The following is a 6,899-nucleotide window of genomic DNA, read 5'->3' as shown; positions in this document are numbered from 1 at the left end:
TTCTTTCAGTCTTGAAACTAATAAACATCCAGAGTTGTGTCTACTGATGTACGCTGATGACACTGTGGTTCATGTAAAATCTTTTTTCAAGTCCTTAAAAAATTAACCAAAAGTTTAAAAACAGATATCCACTTAGATGGATGACTCCTGCATAACTCTCAACACAAAGAAATGTTGACACCCCCCTCAAAAAATTGTCACACAAGGGTGTCTTCACACCTGTAATCACTCTGACTGGAAGGGCCAAATCAAGTTTGGTGTCTGAATAATCAAAGTCTGAAGGTTTTTTTCAGTTGAAAGTTGCAAAAGTCTTCAGCTCGCATGGAGCACAACATTTGAAGATTTTTCATTCATTTTCTATAATCATGAAACAGTTTAAGCTTTAGAAATCCATAAAAGTGAAAAACATTAAAGTTGATGGTTTTAACAGCAGATTAGCTAGATATTACCAGAGGGGATTGAGTAGTGTAAAGGAGCTGAAACAGAACATGTGAATATTTCTCACATTTCACACAAATATTAAACTTTCAAAGTCACATCAAAGAGAGGAAAAGAGAAGCTGAAAAATGACCACTCTGTTCCTACTGTAATAGATGGAAGCTTTAAGCTGTGTTCTGTCTGAAGGTGAAGAGGAACTGGGTTCTTCTGCAGTGAACCCCCGGAAAGTCAGCTGTGGTCATAAACTAAAGGGAAGATCTGTAATGATCTGAACTCAGATCCTTCATGCAGAAGTCTGACAGCTGACATGAGCTGATATTTTAGTTTGGCTGGGGACCACAACCAAATCTTGCTTTTTATTTTTTATTTTGCAGCAAACAAGATACAGAGATAAACCTGGAGCAAAAGGAGAAAAAAACATTTTTTTAATGTTCTTTAGAAATCGATGCAAGAAATTCAACAAGTCCAAAACACGCTTTTACTGAACTCTAAGTTTTAGAGTAAAATTGCATTTTTTTTCCACTCACACTTGGATCATGATGAAGCAAGACTTCATTTGCTTTCCTAAAAGTAAAGTAATCTTAGAGTTTTTTTATGAAAGAATACATTTGTTTTAGAGATTATTCTTCTCTGAAGATCACAGAAGTTACCTCCTATGTACTCGAGTATTCCATGCGTGGAAGGGCTTTTAGATCTGTTGGAAAGAAAACCAGAGCAACTTTAAAATGGGAGTTTGAGTTAAACATCACTGCATTCACATATTATCAGAAACAAAGATTGTGCACAGCTCTGCTCTGGAAGGGCTCCGTGCGAAAAAATGAAAACAAAAACAGTATCTAATCACCAATCTGAGGTCTATGACCCCTCCCTCCTGCCAATCGGCTCTTTTTCCAACTTCATCTCACTCAGCAGACCCACAACGTCAGGGTCAGTTTTGTTTTAATACGTCTGCCTGATCCAGGGGATCACTTTGGTTTATGTGCCACATAGTTCACCTGTGAATCATCTTTTCATCAAAGATGAGAAACACCCACACCTGCAGAGGTGTGCCTCCTCCCTAAGACGCAGCCACCTGAAGTCAGCTCTCAGGGCAGCAGCAGCTCGTGTACATGAACACAGCACATTTGAATCATGTTTGAATGTCACAGCTGGTGGAACAGGTTGGCCCTGTCTGCAACATCTGTATAGCAACCAAGATACCTGAGTGGCGTCCACTGCTTCAGTCTCGTCTTTCTGTTCAAACACATACTGACTGACGGCTGTTATTCCCACTGACACACTCTGCAGGCATGGACAGGCTAGCAAGAATGGTGGGAGACAAAGTGGGTGAGTGCAGCAGCTCAGATTTCTGTTTTCCTGGTCCTGACTTGCATGGAGACCAGACCAGATGTATTGTGTCCCTGACAGACACATTATGGACGACCTCTTTCTTATGAGGGATGCTTTTGACTTGTGCACCGAAGCTAAGTTTCACTGTGGAAAAATTTCTTCAGACCAAGAAAAAGCTTTTGACAGAGTAGACCACACCTACTTGTTTTCTACTTTAAGTACCTTTGGGTTTGGTGGGATTTTTCTTTATTGGGTGAAACTGCTCTATAATAGTGCTGAGTGTTTGGTGAAGGTTGGTGGCGGTGTTAGTAGACCTTTTCCAGTTTCCCATGGTAAACGCCAAGGCTGTCCTATTTCTGGACTGCTGTATGTTTTGGCCATTGAACCTCTCTTGTGTAGACTACGACTTAAGATGAGCGGGGTTTCTTTGCCAGGTTTGGGTGGGATGGCTTCTTCATTGGTAGTGAGTGCCTACGCCGACGATGTCACTGTGTTTTTGACCAATCAAGATGATGTCACCGCCCTTAATGAGTGTTTTCAGATCTATAACACACAGCGGCATGCGATGGCTCAACACTGCCAGAATCCTCCTAAGAAGAGCGGGAGGTCTTGGCTATGACAAGCAGCTCTTCCTTTTGACCAGAGGGCATCTAGATTTAAGTGGTCACTCTCCTTTTTATAGTTCAGTTCTTGAAGCCTGGAGAGCTCTAAAGTTTATCCGTGCTCAGGATGCCACTCCCGGACTGTGGATACTCGAAGAACCCTTGTTTTTTAACATTTTGTAAAAATCAAAAAAATCTTTCTTTCTTTCTTTCTTTCTTCCTTCCTCTTCTTCATCACCAGAGTCATCTTACATACCACCGTCTGACGCTCTCTAAAAACACTCTCACTCTCTTTTTACCTCCAAAACACTCCTAACAAACTCCTCTATTGAGATAACTCCTCCATTTCTCTTCCCATCTCCACCATGATAGAACAACGTGGCCCATGCTCCTAAGCTTTTATCTGTGCCACCTTTCCACCCGGTCTCCTAGACACTGTATGTCTACCTTCCTCCTTTGCATCGTGTCAACTAACTCTCTATCTTTTCCTGTCATAGTTCCAACATTCAAAGTTCCTATCAGTCTAACACTGGTGACTTTCCTCTTCTCTCTTTCCCTACAAATGTGCCTTCCTCCTCTCTTTCTTAGACCCACAAAAGTCCAATTCCCACCGACACCCTGTTGGTGTAGAGCACTGATTACGATCGTTGTTAACCGGGCTTCGACCGATCTGGTATGAATATCGTAGGTCTGATTGGCATATTTGGTATGGCAAAGATTTTACTGCCCTCACGAACACAACCCTCCATTTTTATCTGGGCTTGGAACCGGCACAATGAGACCCTGGCTTGGGCCCCTTCTTGGCTACATTAGTGGAGGTTAGTAAATCTTGATTTGTAAAAATCATTAATATAAATTTTGTCAGGGCTAAATGTGTTTTTTAGGGGTGAGTTCTTTGATTGGCAGATGGATGGACGCAACATAACTCTAATTTTCTCCTACCAAATCGCCCATTTTCGGTATGTTGTTGAGGTGAGCAGAACAAACTGGTTAGTGTGCTGTCCTACTTCATTTTGGTTAATCATGGTCTTCGAGGCCATGTCCAAATGAAAATCCCATTTTTGGTGTTTTTAGCATGTTCATACAGTATATTAACAAAAAAAAGGTCTAAACTGGATTTCTGAGAATTTCTTTTTTTCAAATTGTTGTAAATCAGGAGCAAATGAAAAAAGGCCGTTGGAAAAAGCTTGTAGTGATGTAGGTGCTACAGTTGGAAAGCCACAGGCTCTCTGTTCTGCTCCATTCGGATGCATCCACTTGCAGACAAATAGATTCATGTGTCAGGCCCCGCCTTTGCCAAATAGGGGGGTCCGGTTAAATTGCTACACCCAAAAGATTCAGGACCAGGGAAAGAGCGCCACACAGAAAACCCAAGGAACAATTGTTTTTTAAACTGCAATAATTTAATCCAATAAAAACATGCAGCCACAACACGACAAAGCCCGAACGGTTAAAACCTAAATAACTAAGACCAAATGTTTAAAAAGGTAGTAAAAACAGTAAAAACTTTAAAGAGGGACCTCATAAAAACATTGTTAAAATAATTAAAAGAAATAGTCCATGAAACACCAGGGAGACAGGTCCTGCAGTCAGCCACAGTCTTGTCTTTGTCCACCCTTTGCAGGTCAGTCTCTGACCCACACACGCTCCCCGGGCGCCAGTGGCAGAGCATTCGCCCTCTTGTCATAAAACCGTTTACTTTTAGATGTGGCCTTGTCTACTCTTTTTCTGACTAAACTGTAGGCAAATGAGAGCCTTTTTTGATGGTCAGCTACCCAGCCACCCAAGTTATGCCTCGTCTGTTGAGGGCTCACATCCAGCGCTACATCTACTGGTAGCCTCAAATGCCTACCAAACATGAGAAACGCAGGGGTATAGCCCGTCACGCTGTGCATGGTATTATTGTAAGCATGTAAGAGTTCCGGTAAATACTCATGCCAGCGGTCTTGCTTTGAGACCTCCAGTGAACGAAGCATTCCCAACAAAGTCTGGTTAAGTCGCTCCACGCCGCCGTTCCCGGCAGGGTGGTACGGTGTGGTGCGACTTTTCGCTATGCCATAAGTTTCACACAGTTCTTTCATAAGCGCCGACTCAAAATTGGGTCCCTGGTCTGAATGGAATCTAGCCGGGCAGCCAAAAGGCTGAATAACCTTAGTCCAAAGGGCCTTAACAGTAGTCTGAGCCGTCTGGTCCCGTGTAGGGATAGCCCAGGCAAATCGGGTGAACAAGTCGGTTACAACCAAAATATTTGGGTAAGTATCTGCAGGTCGACCCAACGAAAGAAAATCAATACCCACTATTTCAAGTGGGTATGAGACTGTAATAGGATTTAACGGGGCCCTAGGTTCTGCTTGCTCTTTTTGCAGGCTACAGGCGACACAACGTCGATGGAACTGACGCACCTCTTGTTCCATGTTAGGCCAGAAGAATAGTTGACGCAGTCGAGTCAGAGTTCGGTCAACGCCAGCGTGTGCAGCAGCCTCATGCATCCTCTTCCACACTTTGTGACTCTTGGCGCGTGGACAGACAATCTGGAAACTCAACTCGTGTGTAAATGGGTTAATGGTTCGACGACAGAGTATTTTGTCTCGCATTTTCAATTTCTTGTGTTGTTGCAACAACTGGCGGGCCCCGAGGGATAATGCCAGACGTTCTGGCTTACTTGGCATGGTTTGAGTCTCCACATACCTCTTCACTGCTTGTATGTCCAGATCAGCCGCTTGGGTCTCCTGCCACTCAGGTCCACCGATCTCTGCTCCGCTCCCTTCTGGGGCCAGCTCGATTGCCAATGTCACTGGAGCCATCTCCATCTCCCCTGTCTGGGGCTGTGTTGGCAAGGTGCTACTTGGATTCCTTGACAGTGAGTCCGCATTGGCATTGCTCTTCCCAGGCCGATACTTTACTTCATAGTCGAACGAAGCCAACTGTGCAACCCATCGCTGTTCGGTCGCACCTAGATGTGCAGTCTGCAGGTGAGCAACTGGGTTGTTATCTGTGAACACCGTGAACTTTGCTCCAACCAGGTAATCTCTGAACTTTTCTGTCACAGCCCACTTAAGAGCCAGGAGTTCAAGTTTGAAGGAACTATAGTTGGCGTCATTTCTTTCACTTGGATGAAGACTACGACTAGCGTAGGCTATCACCCGTTCTCGTCCCTCTTGAACCTGCGCTAAAACCGCACCCAGCCCTTGATGACTGGCATCCGTATAAACAAGGAAAGGTAATGAGTAGTCTGCATAAGCTAAAATGGGTGCTTGCGTTAAGGCAGTTTTCAGTGTGTCAAATGCTTCTTGACAGTCTGTAGACCAACACACTCCCCTGGCTTCGGTCTTTTTACTGGCTGGAATGCCTGTCAATAGCTGGTTTAATGGGCGTGCAATTTTTGCAATGTTAGACACAAAGCGCCAATAGTAACCAGCTAGTTTCAGGAATGGTCGCACCGGCCTTATGGTAGTAGGAGGTGGCCAGTCTTGAACAGCTGAAGTTTTCTCTGGATCTGGCTTAACCCCTTTTCGGTCCACTATATGGCCCAAAAACTTTACCTCCTGTTGCAGCAGCTTGCATTTATCCAGGCGCAGCTTTGAGCCATGGTACCACAGTTTTTCGAACACGCTTTCCAAGTCCTGCAAGTGTGAGGAGAAATCAGGTGAGTAGATGATGATATCGTCCAAGTACACCAATAGAGACTCTGACAGTTGTCTGCTCAAACACTGTTGCATCAGGCGCTGGAAGGTCGCTGGTGCATTACAGAGTCCAAAAGGCATACGGTTAAACTCGAAGAGGCCAAGTGGTGTGGTAAAAGCAGTCTTTTCGCGATCTTTGGCGTCCATGGCAACCTGCCAATAACCACTGGCCAAATAGAGAGTAGAAAACCACTCAGCATGTGTCAAGTTGGTTAAGGTCTCCTCAATCCTGGGAAGGGGGAAGGCATCTTTGTGAGTGACAGCATTTAACTTTCTGTAGTCCACGCAGAATCTCAAGCTGCCATTCTTTTTTCGGACCAGCACAATAGGGGCAGCCCACGGGCTACAACTGTCTCTAATCACTCCTTTTTCAAGCATGTCAGCCAGTAATATCTTCATTTCTCGGTACATTGTAGGAGGGAGTGGTCGGTAACGTTCTTTAATCGGTGGCGCATCCCCTGGATGTATAGTATGCTGCACCGAATCAGTGTGCCCAAAGTCTTCATCGTGTTGTGCAAATACCTTTGCCCACTTTTGCAGCAAGCTCTGTAGGTCCTTCTGTTGATCCTCTGTGAGGTGTGACTGATCGATGGGTGCATCCACCTCTGTGGATGACTTTTGGCCATCTACAGCTGCTGTATCCACCAGACGGACTTCAACGACAGAGTCACATTTAGTAGCCAAGCTCAGATCTCGTGGACATCCACGTCTTCTACGTGATAGAGCTTGCCCAGCTCCTGGTAGCGACCTATGCTAACCGGGTAAGGATGTGGGTTTAAAAGCCTCACTGGGACTCTGCCATTCTTAACCACAGCAAGCGTCCTAGCCGCATCAATATTTTGCATTT

Source organism: Oryzias latipes, chromosome 15 (genome assembly GCF_053564925.1).
Source record: "Oryzias latipes strain Hd-rR chromosome 15, Olatipes_Hd-rR_3.1".
Lineage (NCBI taxonomy): Eukaryota > Metazoa > Chordata > Actinopteri > Beloniformes > Adrianichthyidae > Oryzias > Oryzias latipes.
Note: the sequence above shows the minus strand (reverse complement) of the source record.